Source organism: Varroa jacobsoni, unplaced genomic scaffold (assembly GCF_002532875.2).
Source record: "Varroa jacobsoni isolate VJ856 unplaced genomic scaffold, vjacob_1.0 scaffold_1247, whole genome shotgun sequence".
NCBI classification, from domain to species: Eukaryota; Metazoa; Arthropoda; class Arachnida; order Mesostigmata; family Varroidae; genus Varroa; species Varroa jacobsoni.
The window spans coordinates 182649-202521 of NW_019214149.1; the positions used below are offsets into that span (position 1 = coordinate 182649).

At 40.5% G+C, this 19873-nt stretch overlaps 3 long non-coding RNA genes across 6 annotated transcripts in view; all 3 read right to left on the reverse strand.

Moving 5' to 3' along the window:
• Window positions 1-11611, reverse strand: part of LOC111268001 (uncharacterized) — a 146026-nt gene extending 134415 nt beyond the window's left edge. For 2 of the 4 annotated variants that reach the window (XR_002684950.2, XR_002684949.2), the window contains exons 1-2: window positions 10647-11611; window positions 7104-7220 (exon numbers count right to left, since the gene is read on the reverse strand). This is a non-coding gene — a long non-coding RNA (uncharacterized LOC111268001). The remainder of the gene's footprint in view (window positions 1-7103; window positions 7221-10646) is intronic. The other 2 variants (XR_015314036.1, XR_015314035.1) reach the window with 2 other exon arrangements.
• On the reverse strand, window positions 3691-7097 carry LOC147752451 (uncharacterized). The gene is made up of 2 exons (XR_015314040.1): window positions 6230-7097; window positions 3691-4045 (listed from the first exon to the last, which is right to left on the reverse strand). It is a non-coding gene; the product is annotated as an uncharacterized LOC147752451 (long non-coding RNA).
• A 1131-nt stretch (window positions 11612-12742) lies between the features above and the next one.
• LOC147752452 (uncharacterized) lies at window positions 12743-17096 on the reverse strand. Its single transcript, XR_015314039.1, has 2 exons — window positions 14017-17096; window positions 12743-13229 (listed from the first exon to the last, which is right to left on the reverse strand). It is a non-coding gene; the product is annotated as an uncharacterized LOC147752452 (long non-coding RNA).
• Window positions 17097-19873: the final 2777 nt, after the last annotated feature.

Sequence of the window (19873 nt, forward strand, 5' to 3'; positions counted from 1 at the left end):
TTTATTGTTTTCAATTTAATTTAGATTCAATTCAGGTACACTTTTGTTATGTAAATGAGAGGACCTACAATGATACGAGTGTGGCGTTTAATTTAAGGCTCCTGATTTATCTGATGCTAAAGGCATAACATTAATCGGAGCACTGTTTCAGCCTATATATAATTATCTTCAGCGCAAGCTAGATGCGGTCACAGTAATATTAAATATAGATTTTGTCACATTTAAATTATCTATCGGCGAAAACGTTCATGAGTAGTCCCTGACTATCGTTTAAACCCAAATCTAAACGCGATGCTACTTTACGCGCCTTATCTATCTATTTTCAATAATACATGATTGGTTGAAACTCGAACGTTGAGCTCGACAAACTCGCTTAATTTAGGCTTAATATAGATAATCTTAATACGAACAAACTTCGCCCGTGTCCGGCGAAACTCAACTTGCCCAGGTATGGGTTTTCCGATAAAGGTTAGACCATTAGTTGTGTAAAAAACCAACCTGCCGTGCATCCAACCGTTCGACTGTAATAAAAGTTCCTTAAAACTATTAACTAATGGGTCGTAGTATCGTTCCCTAATTAGCGTTACTCAGTAATCGTCTCTATACATTTTTCATACATCTTTAAGCAGCCACACAATTGAATTGAATTACTTTCTTCACGGTCTGGATAAAAATAGACTGAAAATGTTCCTGATCTCTGATATTCGTTAATCACTTTTGCCCTGCTTGATCCAGTGCTGTGTGGCCGCTCTGCCTTAGAAAAAAAAAAGTTCTAATCGACAGACTTCTGACCAGCGATCTTTCCTGGTCTGGTGACTGTTTATTCGCGCGTACACGTAGCTGCTCATACAGAGCCTACTTTAAAAACTATCTATATTTCGCTACCAGAACAACATGATGCACAGTTTGTACGGCCGCTGTTCTTTCTTCGGACGCAAGGAAGAGTCGGTTCTTTGCAACGAACGAAGTAATAACGGCTGTTGCTACGTCAAGCGTCCGTAACCATGAAATAAAGCTTCGTTCAGCTGCTGGCAGTTTGCATTGATTTGTACGCGTCATTAACACAAATGCGCGGCGTAACGATCGCGATGTCCACAGATTTTCGCAGACGCGTGTTTTCCACTTTCATTGTAAATAGTAAGCGCAACAGCTAAAAGTATAATTACGGCAACAAGGAAACCTGCAGTTATGGATGAAGTCATTAACAATAATGGTAAAGGCGTCTCGCAGGACGAATAGGACAGGGGAGCTATTGTGTGGATATAGTATGTATTTAACCTACCGCGCCTCGATGAAACACGGCAGTAACTGGTCAGAAGGAGCAGTCGCGGCAATAACGCTAAAAGTATCGCGTAGCGTAGAAAACAAAACTATAACTTGGCCGAGCAAAAGTTATGAGATAGAATGCGGTCACGATGAATGAATTTCACTAAATCAGTATGATAGGAAATACATTGGGACAATTGGATGAAACGTAGATCGAAAACGAATTGTCATAGAGGGCATAGTGATTGCCCTATAGCAAGCTATTGTTGGCTAATATTTGCTAATATAATAATGGCTAATATAATATACCTCGTTAAAAAAATTCATTAACAATGGCCGAAATGTACGTTTGAGATCTTATTTACCCGTGACTTCTATTCACTGGCTCGTTCTCTAATAGCAGTTAACCTGAATCCTTGTCATATATATGAAATGTTATAGAAATTCTTTTTATTAATGAGAGATATTATAAATTCTGCCGTTCGTTGAGCCTTATATCCACAGTCTATAAATATTTGCTACAGTTACCAGTAGTATATCAGTACTTAGAGCCGTCGTCATCGGCCTAATAGTATGATATTTGTTTATATTATTGCTGAACCGTTCCTATGTACGACAACATTCTATAGGAACTGTACTGTTCAATAACCAAACTCGTGAGAGAACAATGAGCTTCTTAATTTAACTAACGTTTAGTGAGTAAGTTAGCCCTCAAGTGTTTTTTGAACAGTTGTTTTTTGATTTCATGCACGCGATGACGATGGACAACTTCTAACTGATATTTAACGGGACCCGTCCGAAGGTTTCTCTATATAGCGCGCGGTATAATTTTCTTAATAGTCGCTAAGCTGCTTCACCGAAGCTCGCAAAGCCTGCTAGTAATTACCTGGACGAGGTAACGAGGACCGTCCGGCCTATCGACCTATTCCGACTGACCGCTAACTAACTATCTATGATTTGTCCGCTGCAGTATCTAAGAAGATATAACAAACTAATCCTATAATAATAATAATAGATCTAGTGAGATCGTCCGATCTGTCGTCTGTATATGTATAATAGATATTTACTCTTTCGTGAATGAAGGGTTGTCCTCTGACTAGAAAGGAAGAAAATATTGACGAAGATCAGATATAGTAGCAAGTGCTACTTCTGCTCATTGCTGCTCCGTTAGCCATACAGCATAAATGCGTACCTTTTATATTCTAGTAAAGTAATAAATCTACGACGAAAAACAAATGGTTAAAGATATTTGCTATACTTATTATATATGTATATTTTGGACTAAGACGGTATCATATGCGAGCAAGTGAACGACAGACATAACTCGAGCAACAGAAAATCGGCACCATGAACAAGACCCAAAAGACTGCTCTAATAAAATATCAGCTTTCTTTAATATTATCGACTGTATTTACTGAAGTACTCCTCTGGCCCAATGTTAAGAAATCAACTTGCCCTAGGTTCTCTTTTGCCTACCAATTGAATTTTTACACATCTTTTAATAGTTTTACCATTAACAACCTCTTCAACATAGGGGTGAAATAACCACTATTAGACTGTCCACACAGATATTTATCTAGTATTATTATTATTATGTACAATAAACATAACATGCAGGTAATGTTATTTAATTGTGATTAATCAATTGTGAATTATTTAATATTGTGATTCAACATGTGTTAGACTGCACCTCGTACGTATATATATATATATATATATATATATATATACGTATTAAGGACTGCTCATGTTTTTATATTTCTTTTACGTATTTTCGCTTCCTGGCATCTTTACAATAAATCATTTAAGCTTGCATTGTTAGTCACGCAATGTAAAGTAGTCCCTACTTGTTTATACAAATGTTTTGACTTTTAAGCCTGACGTTAATTAAGAATTGCTTCAACAACCTAGTTGCTTCTTTCAGCTGACCGTGCCTACAACCGATTTCAGACCTAGACAACTTTATCCTAGCAGATCCAGTATCACACTTCGTTCCCTTTTTTTTCAGGCCAAACAATCCTCTTGATTTCTACTCAATGGACAAAACAGAATTAGAACACCAATCGAAACGGTCAGCCGGTTCACTTCTTTCGTAAGAGTTGTCCAGCGAATACACTCGATATTTCGCGATTTTATCATGTGTCTGTGAATGATATCTATCTATCTATCTGCATGGACCAGTCAGGCCAGAGTGACCATAGACATTTAACGGCGATGAAATTGACAGTAGTATAATGTCATTGGGAGTATTCCGTGTGTCCATGACAACTCCGGCACTATAAGTGGTCTGTCATAGCAGTCATACTGGCAGATTAATTCCAACAGCGCTAAATGTATATAAAACATTGAAAATCTGTTTCCGAAACGGCGTATTGCTCGTGATCAGACTACTTCCGGCAGCTTCCAAAGAAGAACGCCTATGAGTCAATAAACTAGCATTTTGTCTGCTATATTTATTCAAATATCGGCGCTTTATATAATATAGAGCACATTAGCTACCAATCGGTACAAGTTTTCTCTATATTCAAATTCATACCACAATAACATAGCACCATTTTTAACTGATAACATTCTTAATAGGTATGAGTCAGGAGGTCGCTTAGATATGAATTTGCATTGCAATCCTTAACAATGTGTTTCCATTATCCAACGCATACTTCAGGGATCGCATTCGATATCACACGCTGTATCGAAGAGTCACACGTGTCAGCCGTGACCTCAACTGTGCTACTCCTATGCTTTGAGCTTCACTGGACCTCAACTGTCGTCTTTTGTACTGCTGTTATAACCGTTACAAAAATTACACTATAAGAGCTATCAATCTACAACCCCTTATCTAAATTACCCGTGTTGTAATTAATGATCTCTCACCTTTATCTATATACATATTTATATATATATATATATATATATACTTCTAGCTTTTTTCTTAGCTACCGTTCGCGCACCTCTTCTTAATTTTCTTCGCTCGTAAGATTTTTAGCCGGCTGCTGTAACAGCCCTGGGACTATGTTTTAGTTGAATACTGTTAGCAAGGTTTTCATTATCGTCGCCTGTCCGTCGTTATAAGTACAATGTCCAAATTAGAATTTTTCTCACAGACGATCTCTCCTAGCGAGGGGTCGCGGACCACCGCAGGCTTACAGAGCCAGCCAGTACGCACATGTAAACCATCACCATTACGTATCGACCAATAGTTTTACTAGTCGATTCTGCACCATCACGTCGTTTTCCCTTGTAGATTCCCGGAAGAAAACAGTTAAGAACAAATCGCTGAACAAAATCTGTCGACGGCAACATCGTGTTGAACGCAAAGTTCTGCGTCGGGCCGTCATCGATTAGCGGTTAGAGGCAGCAAACGTCCCACTGTAGACGTGTTATGCGGGCGTAGTTTATGAACATGTGTCCGTGGACTTCATACGCTTCACTCTACGCTGTTCCTGACCCCGTTCGCCAAAAACAAGGCTGCAGAAAGCATTACCTATTACGCTATTGAATTGCCGCAACGTGCTAGTCATCCCGGCACAAATATCCCGGAACGACAAAAACGTAACAGTCCAACCCATCATGAATATGCGCATCATTGTAGCCAGCATCGCCCCCGCCGTCGTCATAGTGAGTTAAAATAAATGAGCTGCATTGACGACGGGCATTGGTCAAGCTCCTAACAACTGCCAAGTATAATTGTGCACATCTCCTTGAAGCTCTTCAGGCGATCTTCGAAAGCTATGTTCAAAATACTTTGGAGGTGAAGACCGAAGCAGTATTGAACCAAGCGACAAACAGGAACAACGCTATTAGCAGACCACTGCTGCAGGAGCAACAATTTAAAGAGACAATGACGATAGTGTTGTGAACGGGGAAAAAATGCAAAATTAAGGAGCGTCTAGCCACCAAAAGAGTCACTGAAATCATCATCAAACATTTACATGTTTGCCCCGGCTAACGGCTGAAAGTCTATGAGCATTTACTATTTAAATAGCAGAAGTCTGTCTCGGGCATTGAGGCTGCACATTCTTTTGTCAATAATCGTTCAGTATCATTAACAATGTGAAGGTCGACTCAGAGGAGGCAAACGATTGAAAAGATTGGCAAAAAATCGTTTGAATATTAGAGGTACTCGATTCTTCAACGAGCAATTAGCGAGCGAGGACGATCGGGAACAATAAAAATGGCGGTGTGTCAAGACCGCTGCCTTTACCAGGTTTACACTAGGCATAATACTTGTTGGAAGCACGAAATAAGTACAACAACAATATCTATTGAGTTCATTCAGCCCTTAATCTATTAGAGGGCTAGTAGTCGGGGTACCGTGAAGATGGCGCTTTTTATAAACGTTGTTTATTTCTATTCTGGCGTTACTTTTTTTCGCTACAGTTACCTAAGATGTTTTTATCTGCTTGGTGCTTCTGTTATGGTTTGGGGCTCTGAGACAACATTGCAGTTTGAAGATATAGAGTTAGAGGAAAGAACTGCAAATATAACAGCTGTTCATCTTTGTCACAAAACGAAAAGAATTACACGTGCTGATTTTTAGCGGCTAAACGACCAGCACACGCTAAAAGTAGAACTCGGTTTATTTTTGTACAAAGAGCTCAAAGGCTATTTCAACACCTACTGTAATTACAGAGATAATAACGGTGAGACTCACTAAATTCAGAAACAAACGAAAGCCGAGTTCATTAACCATAAAGATCATTCATTACGCCCAACATTTGTTTTCTAATTAAAAAAAAAAGTCAACATTTTGGATTGACGTTGAGTTGGGCTTCTTTGTACTGGCGTATTTGATCCATGCACTTCCTGTGGTCAGCCACAACTAACTTATGGCGAAATAAATGCAGTACAACATTTTCATGACCTGTAGAAAGTTTAGCTTCATTTTTAGTGCTCTAAATGTAATTTCGAAGCACCATTGTTACCAATGCCGAACCTCGTTTTTCATCCTATTATATATACTCACCGTGACCCACGCTGCTAACCTATAATGTACATATCGAAGCTGCCCGTTGCTGATTTGTATGGCCGATCTGTCACGCCTGTCAAATGATCACATCCCCCAGCGGCCCTGATCGATATGTCATGAGGAGCTCTTCACAAGTGCTTGATATTAGAAGCAACTGGCCAGCTGGTGAACGTGAAGAAGATAACATGTCGCCCAACTAGTCATGTAAAAAAAACTTCTCGATGAACTCTTATCTAAGCGGAAGTGATTGCTATAATCTAAGAGGCAGGAGTAAATGTGCTTTAAATAAATGAACGGGTATTGTGGTATCCAAGGAAGGCAAAATGGACACGGATATGATAGAGCACATTTGTCCAATACGTGTAGTAAGATAAGTGCATCACTCTCGGTGGACGTCCAACAACAAATAGAATTTATAGTTGAATTTTAAGAAGATTTTCGAATACATCGAAGTTTCATTACTTAAGTTGAGATACACATGAAGTAAAACACTTAAATAACTTATGCCAAGTAATGTATGATGGAACCGACTTTTAGTGAGGTTTTTCTTTTAGCAGGGCACAGTTTTGAAGCTGGCTACCAAAAATGGTAAAGGATTATATTAACGCTGCACCATCTTCAAAGTTACCCCGTCTGCTCGAAGTAGAGCGGAATGATCCGATCGATAGCAAAAGTGTAAGAATACAGTAGAAACCTGGAATTTAACACTGGCCTGTAGTCGAACAATTTCCAGTTAATCAACTAAAAATAGTTTACCTGGCCTGGATAGTCGTTAAACGGCTTCGCTTCAAATTCTATTCTAGCCGTAAACTCTGTTTTGTAGTAGACGTTTTCAAAGTAATAAAAACCATCATTTTTTGGGTGCTCCTACCTTAAAAAGCAACTAGGATTAAGCCCATGAACTTGAAAACCGGCGAGTGCATATGTCCTACTAAGGAACTGCGACCAACGTTCCCGTACTCCGCAACAGGAGACTTGCCTGTAACAGCTATAATAGACGGCTCATTACAGAATAAATAATTGTGAAAAAAAGTAAAAGTGACCTTTCTTATAACTCTTTTACATTAACGACTGGTGTCGCCCAGACAAGGAGCATTGTAAGATTACTACTTTAATAATGATCTATCCAATCATTTGACTTCAAACATTATTATTATTATTGAAAATGGGGCCAGAATTAGACATCAATGCACACACGACTAGTAAGCATGCACGGAAAAACAAGGGAAACGCCTGAAGCGATGGGTTAATGGTACGTACTCCCAATGCAAAGACGAGATCTTGCACCAACAGCTTTTTGGTCTCTTGCTTCCCACCCTCTTACTGGCATAGTATGTCAACATATGCCTAAGCAAAAAAATGAAGTATATTTGTCATCTAGTACTTATTATCTTTTGGCCAGTTACAGATTAGAATGGCTAACTGACCAAAGACCGAGACTGGCATAAGGAGCAACACAGTGATCAAAGAGAAAGCAACAAGTTACCACAACAATGATACCGTATGTCTATGACATGGATAAAAGGAAAAACAGCATTGAGTCTATCTATCAGACGTAAGTCGTTCCTCGCAGTAATCTTTCCCAGCAATCTATTACAACGAACACTTAGGATTCCGTTGGCAGCTGCAGTTCCCTCCGTTCTAGCGTCTTTGACTAGCCCGTTTATATTTGTTGCCTTCGTGGTTGTTGTCGTCATTGACTTCCTGGTAAGGCTTAACTTTTTCACCTACCGTCGAGCAGTCACTAATGTTAGTACCCATTTAGCGCAGTTTCTGGCACTCAAAGCGACGATGCGCAGTGCAACAGCGGGAACGCCTGCGAGAATGGATGAGTAAAGGAATGTCCCCTGCCTTGCGTAATCCACTTTCTTTACGCTGAAAGCTGCCTTCTGAAAGTAGTAGCCTTTGAAGAGGGCAGCCAGCAAAACAAGCACAACAAACGAACTCGATCTAAGAGGACCGTAACGTCGCCGTAAGCTATGGCGCATTTATACAACGGGTTATTTCTGCTGCTGGTCCTGATGCCAGGGAGGTTGTCGTCCTTTGCACAGGTAGTCCGCTCTTGGCCAATATGGTTTCCCTCACGACCACCATCGGCGCGTGTTTCCAGCAGCTCCGCGCGAATCATCAAGAATGCTGTGGTGCAATCAGTGATCCCGACTGGCGGGACAATTCGCTTGCTAACGAAATGGGGCGCGGTCGGCCTACGGTCGATGCTGCGAACGCTGCCAAATCACAATAGCAGTTGGCGTTGTAACGATTGACACTTTTCATCATTTGCGCCCTGGGGTAGCCTATGGAGGCAATATTACGCGGGATCATAAAACGGTCAAAGCTTGAAGGGACAAATGGCAAGTACCGTTGTACCACGAATCACAAGACAAAAAGATGTTTTGCGAACAAATGAGCTGATAGACGAATGTAGCCAACGCGACAGTTGTGTGGCTACCTTTCATTTCGTATTGTCCTTGTGTGTAGTCCTTTAACCGTGGTCCAAAAAAAGGCAGCTCTAGATATCATTGTTACAATTATTGCTTTGTTGCTGACTGCCATTATTCACTTTCATTCATATTCCATTCGTATCTGGACGACCTAAAAGTATATTGATGATCATTATAATAATAATAACCATAAAAATAGTGGTCGGTCTTCGCCAGGGGTACGAACACAGACGATGGCTTAAACTAAGTGACACTTAATGATGCGACCTGAATTGCCGTTTCGTTGGCAAGATTCGTGGGGTCGTAAAGCACCAACGACGGAAGGGATGCGGTTGCCGTTGGAATATATCCGTACAGCCTAGACCGATATTAAGTTCTATTAAAGTGTTCTTTTATAAACCTCATGAGCTAATAGTTTTGTTGTCACTACATTTATTAACACTTCGCATCATCATCATCATCATCATCATCATCAGCTAAGGAACCAAGTGAGAACGTCTCTCTTCGTCATTTTTTTTTTGTTTTGTAATTAACTAGCCAAAGTCAGGTCGGTTTCGAAAGACTATTTCTTTTTGAAAGAACTTTTTTCCAAAAGAATTTACTTCTTCTTCTTCGTAGTCAGATGTTGTGCTTTCTTCAATTGCATTGTTTTTTTACCCACGAAACATTCTAGAAGGTATTTATAGCACTACATAAACAAAAAAAAAACATCGATTAACTAATTATCACCAGATACGGTGTGCACCCACATAGATATATATGTCGGCCCTCATAGTAACGTGTGAAACAATGTTTACATATCTCAACAAGAAAGATTGTTTTGTTCTAAATTAGCACCACTGTAGACAAAAAGTGCTCGTCTCGCTTGATTACAAGACCTCCCGTTTCACTTGTGGCCATGTTAGAAGATTTGGCAAATTGGCAATACGTTCTGTACGTATAACTTCAATCCCTAATAGCCAATAGAGCTGATCTAAATATTCAAGCCGTCCGAAGATGGCCATTCGGGGTCCCAGTTTGCACACGATTCGAGTTGTCCCTGATGTTTACGCCGACCGATAATGGGCCAGAGAGGCAGTGGGACTTTGTGATCATCTGTATACTGTCACCTGCCTAAACAGTCATTATCTTAAGGTTATCGGCGTTGGGCGATACAAGCGCAGTTCGTTCAGCATTTCACACAATCTAGTGCACACAAATTCTGGCCTCGACACAACGAGGATTCATATAATATGGCCGTACTGTAAGCTATAGTGATTATATATTTCATAATGAATTAGAACAAGTTTCCCCAACTCCGGAGAAAGCTTCGCATAGTCAAAGCATCCCGCCCCGCAGGCGTGAGCAAAAACGATGACCAACTACGATAGAAAGCGGTACCGGTCCCGTCATCGGCTAGCTAGTCATCACAACATATACACGTATAGATTTTCGCTAATCGAGATGAATAATGCTAACAGTGACAGTTGTGTAATAGAGCAACTTCTCTATGGGAACACAAAACACAGGTGCGCATCTCATCAGGATGCAGGAAGAGCTACACATGGCTGCGATCTCATGTACGCATTACCGTCAATGTGAAAGAGGGTAGGTACCGTGATGGTGTCGCTCAAGCCGCCCGAAGCTCGGCGCCGCCACAATTGTATAGTCATTTAGCGTTTCTCTGTCGTCCGAACGGATGACAGTATCAACGCATAATAACGTTTAATAGACGTTGCACAAATGCTCCCTTCACGGAGTGATGTACATGCCGAAGAATTTATGGGATGGGTTAAACGTGTGCTTCCTACAGCGATCCAGCTGTCTGTAGCTATAACAACAATAACATCGTGACTACTATCTGTTACTGCGTAGTCGATTTCGGCAATGGCAAACAGCAAATCTATGACTACTTCGCGCCGGTGTTCGTTACAACCTACAACGACTATAGCTGGTATAACGATGACAGTAGTAACAGTAGCATCGTCACTCACTCTATGTTCTAAACGAAGACGTCCTGTCAGCCATGGCTACCGGTTCTCTTACCATCCATTCCACCGACATGAAAGCTTAACCGTGTATTGCACTGGGCATAGCAATTAACAACCGTTGCCAGTATCATCTTCGATCTCGTGCAACGAAGACAAACTTCACACAAGTTATGCTACACAGCGTCGGTCAGTATGTCACAACAATACCACAGTTATCTCTATGGGTTGTCTCTATAGAGTTGGTTCATTGCGTCACCGACACTTTATGTATTGCCACCTGCGTAGGTGTACACGCAAACGCGCACGTCGCTGTATGGTCGCCGTTGGAGATCGTCCTGTCCACTGGTGGCGTCCAGTGGCGACTTTATGATGTTGCATGTGCCGGTGCTCAGGGTATCCGGAGGACGTATCCTTCAAACGCGGGATGTTTAAATTGTAAGATTGTTCGTTGTGGACGAGATTGATAATGGTTGCGTGTGTGAAGAATCCTATTCACTGATTCACTCCGGTTGGAAACGATGAATATTTTAGACTAAGCTCGGTCGGGGGCGCCAGACAAGCGTACGTATCGCAGTAGATTCGAGCTTCTTTTTTTCGCTACGTTTCGTCCTGGACGCAACGATGGGTTCAACGTGTACGTCGCGATCTAACGCGGACACTTGTTAATGGCGAAGCAAGGAAATTTTAAAAAAAATAGAAGGAACTGCATTCAACCAACGCTACTTCACGAAGCTACGATTGAGAAGGAGAGGGTTTAACTAATGCAAAATGTCAGATGCCTCAAGCAAACACGGCAGTGGTAACAAACAAAATGAAAAATTATCGAATAAAATAAACGTTGTAATATAGGGTAATGTCATTTTTGATAAAATCAAGCAGACATTAAATACCCGTCCATCATTGGACTGCCGTATTGCAAGTATATTGGTAATAAAATGTATATATACATAAGTGAGCTGCGAAAGTTAAGTGCCAATTGATAGTTCACAGAGTTTGACACAGAAGAGAAAGTGAACAGTAAACTTTGTTGAATACACGCACAAATATTTCACTACATTTTGCAGGGAACAATATAACTCATTATTTTGTAGGATTCCAACATGAATGAAGATCAACTTGAGTTTGAATTCGTTTTAAAGAAGAAAGAACGAGTTTTGCTATCCTATAGGCAAGCATATCTTAATCTTGTTGTCGATACTTTTATCTGTGAAGTCTCTTTAGATCTTACTACTATGAGAGTTGATCGGCATGCATGTTTGGTTTCATAGACTACCGACACTTTTGTCTTTCTAAGTTTTTCGCATTCTCGGTTCATAGTAGAAACATGTGTTGGCGAGAAGCTTCACGAGAGACTGAACATGCGACTCACTCAAAACTAACCTCGGATACGAACGAAGACTCGTCGTACTTCATTTGGCGTCTTCGAAAAGAAATAGTCACCTAAATTAGAAGCAACATTTGATTACATAAAAACAAAGCAAGCGGCGCGTCATTGATCCTTTACGCGCAACTGTACCTCATTTTACTCATAAGGGACGCATTAAAAAATTTCTCTTCAAATATACAAAGCTACGAACACCTGACGAGAACAGACCCCACTCCCCTCCCAATTCCGTCTTTACATGCAGTTCGCGCTTGAAGTTTATGTTCTGAGTCGCTCTGATTAATTCATTATTGGACTGAAAATTCAAACAACAGTTTCCATTTTTCAAAAAGTTCGCGATGTCCGTAGCTAGTGGTAGAAATAAATTGTCTATACTTCACGTACTATGTCTTCATTACATAGTAAGTATTTATCTGAGGTCCCTAAGGTCAATTCAGACGTCAACGGGCAAATACGCAACAGCTGTTCAATAGGTCACGGCTCCCCGTTGTTGTCAAGTCCAGTATCGATGTCCTCAATTGAACACTGTTGAATTAATGTGAGTGTTAATTAGGTATCATAGGAATACCACCACTTGAAAACCGCTCGTTTACGTATAGTTGCGACCTAGGCTACGATAACGAGCTACTGGTACAATGATCATAGTATTACTCTAAATTCAAACATACGTACTCTAGGACGGTTAAGACTTAATTAGATTAATTAATCTAATGAATTTAGAGAACCTTACAGGAAGGAATAATTTTATTGAGCCAATACATTTTTCATGAAAATACTGTTTGGACAAATGAAGCTTAAGAAGACTTTTCCGGACATATATCCCTTCTTGATTTTCGCTTGTGTGATCGTTTGTTTATTCGCTCATGCGTTAATTATAGATCAACTTGTTGATCTCCCGCGAAGAATAATTGAAAGTTCGCCAAATCTCCTAAAGTATGATTATCGTTATCTATGCGCATAGATAACTCTTCCTTGGTGACAAAATAACAACTACACGTAAATATTGATTTGGGACCGGCTAATACGAGTAGATGACTGACGCTGTCTCAATGTACGCTTAAAAGGATGCACGAGCAGGGACAACGGCGTATACGTTGACCAAGAACTTATGCACTATTTAGAGGTTTCGAACAGATGTTGTGCAGATGCCGTGACGCTTGAAGGTATCATTGTTTCTTTCCGTTTGATTACGCATGTCCACACTGAGAAACGACATGTCATAAACAAGTACGGTTTCAGCACCCAGTTTGTTCTCTAGTTTATATAATACTGCTCATACAATCCTCGAACCGTAAAGTCGTAAAACGAACAGTACACGAACAAAGGAAGTAATAACAACGAATGGAGGCAGCATTATCATTTTCTTTGCACATATACTTCACTAAAGTTTGCCTTATATCGCTGGGGAGCGCTTTACAAAGACTAGAGGCCTGATGCTATAATTGCTATTGCTAATATCCGATGGTGTCCTGCTTGTGCAACGTCGACATAAAGGCTACAGAAACGAAAATCGCGATAGATGTTTCGGCTGCTAGCTATACAAACAAACCACTAACATCATTAGGCCATTGTGGCAGCCTTTCAAACAGTTTCGATAAGGTACACAGAGGACCTCACCTAGGCTAGACTAACGTTAAGTTCAGAAGGAAAACAATGAACGAAGACGATTTGCTCTATTTGGAAATTACATTTTTCTATGCACTATGTGGGAACTCTACTAGGAAATCATTTCGTTATCATGCCAATCGTTTTCGTACGCGTCATGTTGAATAGGTGCATCTCTTGTCACTATTATCACAAAATTTTATATATATATATATATATTAGTCGAATTATGCTTGTGTTAAGGACGTGCGTTCGTACAGTGGCGTACGACAAGAAATCTAGCCAAGCATATGAAAATGGCTGGCTCCGTCATGGCACGATGCGTTGCCAAGGAAAAAAATATAGATGACGTTAAATTTCTTAATAAACTTTGTCAAAACTTACTAGATAACCGGAACAGCAGTTAATTATTACTCAGCGACTCGGTCACCACTAACGAGATGGCTGCTGTTTCCATCGTTACTATCACACAGCCAGCCCGATCCATTATCGCCACCGAAGCGCCTGCAGCGCCATGGTGTCAAACTAGGTCAGATCCGGTGAGGGACAAGTACCGCGTCGACGTAATGTCTACGGCAATAGCTGGAAAGGTCGCTTAGTAATAACTGACAGATGTCACGAAACCGCTGTTAATCAGCAGTTAGTTGTATTAGATACGTTTACGTTCAAATACTGAAAATATAGCCCTAAGATTCGTGTGTCGGCGCCATTATTGCGGTGTGACGGTCTATATATAAGACGATCGGCGAGTAATAACTGAATAATCACGAGACGAGACAAACAACGGTGCCAATAACGTCTGAACCATTGGTCTTCTTCTTACGCTTAAATGCCGCAGTTAAAGTAAAACGAATAGTCTGTATTTATAGCAGCGTGTACAAATAGCTGATCGGATTTTTTTGCCCTGTACGCAGTCCTCCCATAGCTTAACGGATCGGTATAGAGTGGCTAGCTACGAAAATTACTTGCTTTTTCAATAAACTAGATTTAGCTGTAGTATAGGTTTATACGTAATCATTATGATAACGTCGAGCTAGAGATGTGAGCCACGGCGAGTCAATGAGCAGCAATGAGGGCTAGGCCACACCAGCTGTAGATGAGACCCGATTTAATCAGCTGTTTTTTGTTTCCTAAGTTACAACACTATATCACATATTTATACTTATAGTAAGTATATCTCTGGCAATGGAATCAGTAGATTACGTCTGCTTTCTTTGTGGGCAGTGCATACACGTACTAGTGCACAAACACGCTCACGCAAATACAACGACATCGAAAACAATTGAGTATTCTTAGAACTATTGTTTTCAAAGGTATCACGTAGTGGTAAACTACGCAGTCGTCTAACATACGACGCCGTTACACTGTATCAACTCAACGCTACGGATGTGGTGCCGTCCGTTTTCATGTTACCCGTGCTCATGCTAGTAAATAACGTCGATAATATTCGAAATAGTGCTGCGCGGATCGATTTGGGATTCGTCACGGCACGCCACGGTAACCCCAGCCGAAAAGTGTCGTGATGGCGCTACGGTCTGCCAATGTCGGCTTCTGTTTCAAACGAAGATCGGCGCGATGAGCCATACAGGTTATATCTGAATATCGATATCCTCCATGGTATTGTGTGCTCGTTGTGCCATGGCGGACCCTTAATGAGAAAAGTCGTACGGGAGAGATTAGTTAGAGGTGATTAAAACACGACGCATGGCTGGTTCGTGTTTCAGATCCTTACATCATTTACAACGTTCCTTTATTATATGAATGGCTGCTCGCTTATGTAATCGACTGGCAAGGTATATACCACAATTATTCTAGGCGAGCATTCGACACGTAACAATAAACCCGGGGTAGATTGATCTGGAGGGTCACCGATGTAACAGTGTCAACCCATAAAGCAACGGCAACGTAGAGACAGCAGACTTACGCTTGGGAGTCGAACCCCTTTGGTGCATTTTCATATGCTTCTCAAAGATGCTATTGTATCATATGTGCTAATCGTTGCCAAGGGGATTTTGCATACATTATATAACATATGCAAAACAATATACTTCTCTAGTATGCATAACTTCTAGCATGTTTATCTCATTAGCTCGTTCATGGTTCATCTGTAATAAAGAAAGATGGCAGTACTATCGATCTTCGTATCAGAGAGTGGTAGTAAACTCACACACAAGATTGTTTTGTAATACACAAAATATTTTCTATATATATATATATATATATATGTTTTTAATCGTAGAAACCTCTCAATTCCAATACTTTAGCTCAAAAAGCGTAAAAAAAAAAAGACGAAGTTTAGGTTAGACATCATCTACCATGTTTTGTATAAAATCTATGAGCTCTATAAGATTTCTTGGAAATTTCGTTGACGGGACTTGTTATAGGAAAAAAAAAAAAGGTTTTGTGTTGAAGATGAAAGTGTTAAATGTTGTTGAAATAATAAAACACACAAACACCGTAGGTTTTAGATAAAATGGTAGATCCAAATTTGAGTGAGTTTTCAGATCGACAACATTGTGTATTATTCTTTTAACGACGAAGGTTCCTTATCAGCTTTTATGGTAAATAAGAATTTCCGGTTTCACTATCCCAATCTACCAGTATTAAATTTAAAGAACAAACAATAAAAAACTCCATGTGCATGAAGAAATGAGCATTATAATTAATATAGATGTCTCGAGTTCGACGTCCGATGAGCATTGCTCAAGAAAACGACCCCTTTTATTTTTTTTGTTCTGGGTTTTCGGACCCATATCACTATCTCTAATTAAAGCTGTTTAACGCTATCGATCGATTTATTGCTGTCGTAACAAATCGGTGCGTCCATGCAATAAAAAAGTCTTAATTATTTCTAGGTAATAAAAAAGCCAATTACATCTAAACAAAACTGAAGCCTGTGCTTTGTGTGGAAGTCTTTCCTACTGGTACGATCGACATGTACTTTCCATAGTCAATTCCGCATAACATAACGATTGTGTGTTTCACACGTTTCAAGCACAGGAAACGTGACGGCCTCTAGATAGAAGTTTACGTACATAAGATTCGTAACTGACCACTCAATCTGACCTTTAATGAATGGCTATACACAGATACATGTAATAATGACAGCGGGACAACCACAATCCATCCTTAAGAACAGCAACAAAAATAGCAAAAATCATATGAACAATGCAATAACAGCCACGGTGAATTCGTCGACTAGTGAACTAACCTAAGTATCGTTGATTTCCCCAGCGATATATTCGTGGGACACATATTTGTCGCTATAGCGTAGGGCACGCGACGCGTTTTTAGTTGCGCTAATTATACAGAGGGTGGGTTACAAACAGGGCAGCGTCTGCGTACTCCGAAATGGACAAGTTTCATTGCCGCCTCTTGACGTTTACCTCTCCGTTGGTAAACTGCTACTCTTCAGATGCTTTCGACTGGCTCTGCATTGGCAATGGCACGGCTGATGGTAATTAAAGATGATGCTTGCTTACTTTGTTACTGGCTATGCCTCGTTAGATCAGCATAGTCATTTCGGCTGATTAGTACTCGATCATCCGATAATGGCATCTTGTCCTCCAGGCTGCCTCGTCGGCAGCAAAGCTGGCACTCACTTCGATACCAGTTACAATGCCCTTGGACATTCGTTGTTTGCCCGCCCGATATTTCACTTTGTCCAATCGTGTCGCCGTTAGAATAGTTCAGTTATCGTCTTGGGTCGTTTTGTGTCTGTTTTTTCCAGTGGGTTGTACATATATTTACGCTTGCTTGTCGCAGCAACATCATCATCATCATCATCGTAAACAAAACGAACTGCAACGATCAGGTAGTACGAAATCAGCGTGACAGGTACGAAACATGAAGATCAATCGACTTCGACGCCTCTCAGTCGTACCCCGCTCAGTCAAATGTACAACCATACCGTACCGTACCGATCGATCAGTCTATATCGTACCATAATATCGCAATTGTAAAGTAAAGCGATGAGGCATGCCCTTGTCGTTTGAATGCTCAACAGCATACCATTGCTCCACAGTCAGGTCAGACCTATTTAATTAAATGAAATTTTCTCGAACTTTCTAATGTCCAGGGCCTCCTTCGGCTTTGAATTGCGCAAATGGGCGTATTTTTGGCAAAAGTGACTTTATTAAAATGAAAAGTCAGACATCCCACGCACAAGAACGTTCGAAAAGATTTCCAACGCGTGTCTATCGCAAGCGATCAAATCGGCGTGCGAAAGGAGACTAACGTACTCGTTCAGTGCGAAAAAGCAACCGATTTCTAGCTCCCTCCCCTCAACCGTCCGGTAATCAATATGGGCATCTTTCATGTATGTTGATATTATTAATTGTGCGCGCTCCGTGTAAAAATAATGGGTGTGTGATACCCCACCAATGTTTGGCCGCCGATTGTTAAGAGCGAATTTTCGAATGACCAGTTAACCGTTGTTTTTTAAATGTTTCTAGCTTCGCGCACCGATCCATCAATGCGCGTTACATCAAACGGCTGGCTTTCGATTACAAAAAAAAAAACACTATCTATTCCGGCTATGTAGCATACGCCGCGCTCAAGGTTCGTTACCATTTTACTATCACAGGGGGGACTTGCCTTACTATTTCGAATTAATCATACCTGTTTTGAATCTACGCCCAGTGCTGTCTTACTTGAGCTTTGCTTCAGACGACTGGGTCTATGCACTACGGAACCAAATACATCTGCGTGCTCGATTTCGAACTTTAGCCACTTTTTCTCCTTTTTTTTTTTTCTTCTCTAGGTCTCCACACCGTCATGGGAACACGCTGACTATCGTAGAACTAGCGACATCCGTTGCCATTTCTACTTAGAGAAAACGTTTCTTACAGATTACCTAGCACGCAGCCGACGTTAAGGATAGTTTCTTGCGCCTATAAAAGTCAACGGTTTTTTTTTTCGCGTTTTGCGAGACTCGACCCCTCAGAGCCACCGAAATAACTGTCCCTCAGATTTCGGGAAAACTTTTTTTTTTTTTTATTGAAGTGGCACGACTTCCAATATCAGCTAAATACGGCTTTTGGGTTTCAGACCCGGCACTGCTTTAGACGGCTGGCTCTTCTCAGCGCGAAATAAGATAGTGTGTCTACCTTCACGTTCGAATATAGACCGTCTAACCTGAGTAGGCAATCTTATTACTCACGACACCATCACGGAGACTTCATAGACAGCCGTTGCCAATACTGCTGTTGGCAGTCTATGCTTGTTCAGGTAATACAGAGGTGAAACCAGCGGGTACTTATGGGACATCATAGATCTTTTACTGGGCACTTGCTGTCACTTTAATTTTAGAGTTTTTTTTTTTTTCGAAATAGTGCTTAAACTAATAGTGTGATCTGGATTCTGTTTACTTCATACTGCTTTATGATTCGGGCGAGTTCATCGTAAATCCATTGGCACCATGCCATATTCGGTTAAAAATATCCATAGGGGGTCATCTTTTGCCATGTTCCATATCTCAAACTATTGGACGGGAGCCGCTGTACGTGCTTGATCCAGCACTCGTCTGGCTAGGACGTAACTGATGGATAAATCGCAATTAGTGAAAATTTTCTTTTAAAACCGTGAATGATGCTTTGTATTCAACGCGACATTGAAATCATGAAGTTATATGACTGTGAGAATGGCTAAAAATAGCTTCACACAGTGTAATTACTGGATAGGCAGTGCACTTTTCTAAGCGTGCCACTCAAAGTATAGATCTAACATGGCCACATGATTTAGAAACCTTGTAATTACTGTTTATCTAATTACATAACAGGATCTAAAAAAGCTATTGGTGATTTAATGCTTACCGCTGATTGCAAATAAGCAGAACAACAACAACAAGGATTTTCTTTTTAAATCAGTATTAGAATATACAAAGTGCAAAATCTGCAATGCGTCTATGAAACGCTACGCACATCGGTTTAGCCCTTGAGCTTTATTTCTCAAGGCTCATTTAGCGTCATAGTTTCCAAACGCGACCATTCAATAAGATGTTAAAACACCTGAAAATGTTTCAATTACGCCGACAAAGACTGACTGCAGGTTTGTTCCTGTGTCCGCGGTTTCCATGGCCCATACTGGCCGAAGTAGTCGCTACAGAAAATCGTGGTCTTGGTTTAGCAGCCAGACGTGTAACTTGTCTAAAAAGTTTTAAGGTTATAATCAATAGCACTTACAAGAAACAACAATTTTTTTGCTGTTCACATTCTTCTTGCATTTTTGCTTATTTTCGTAA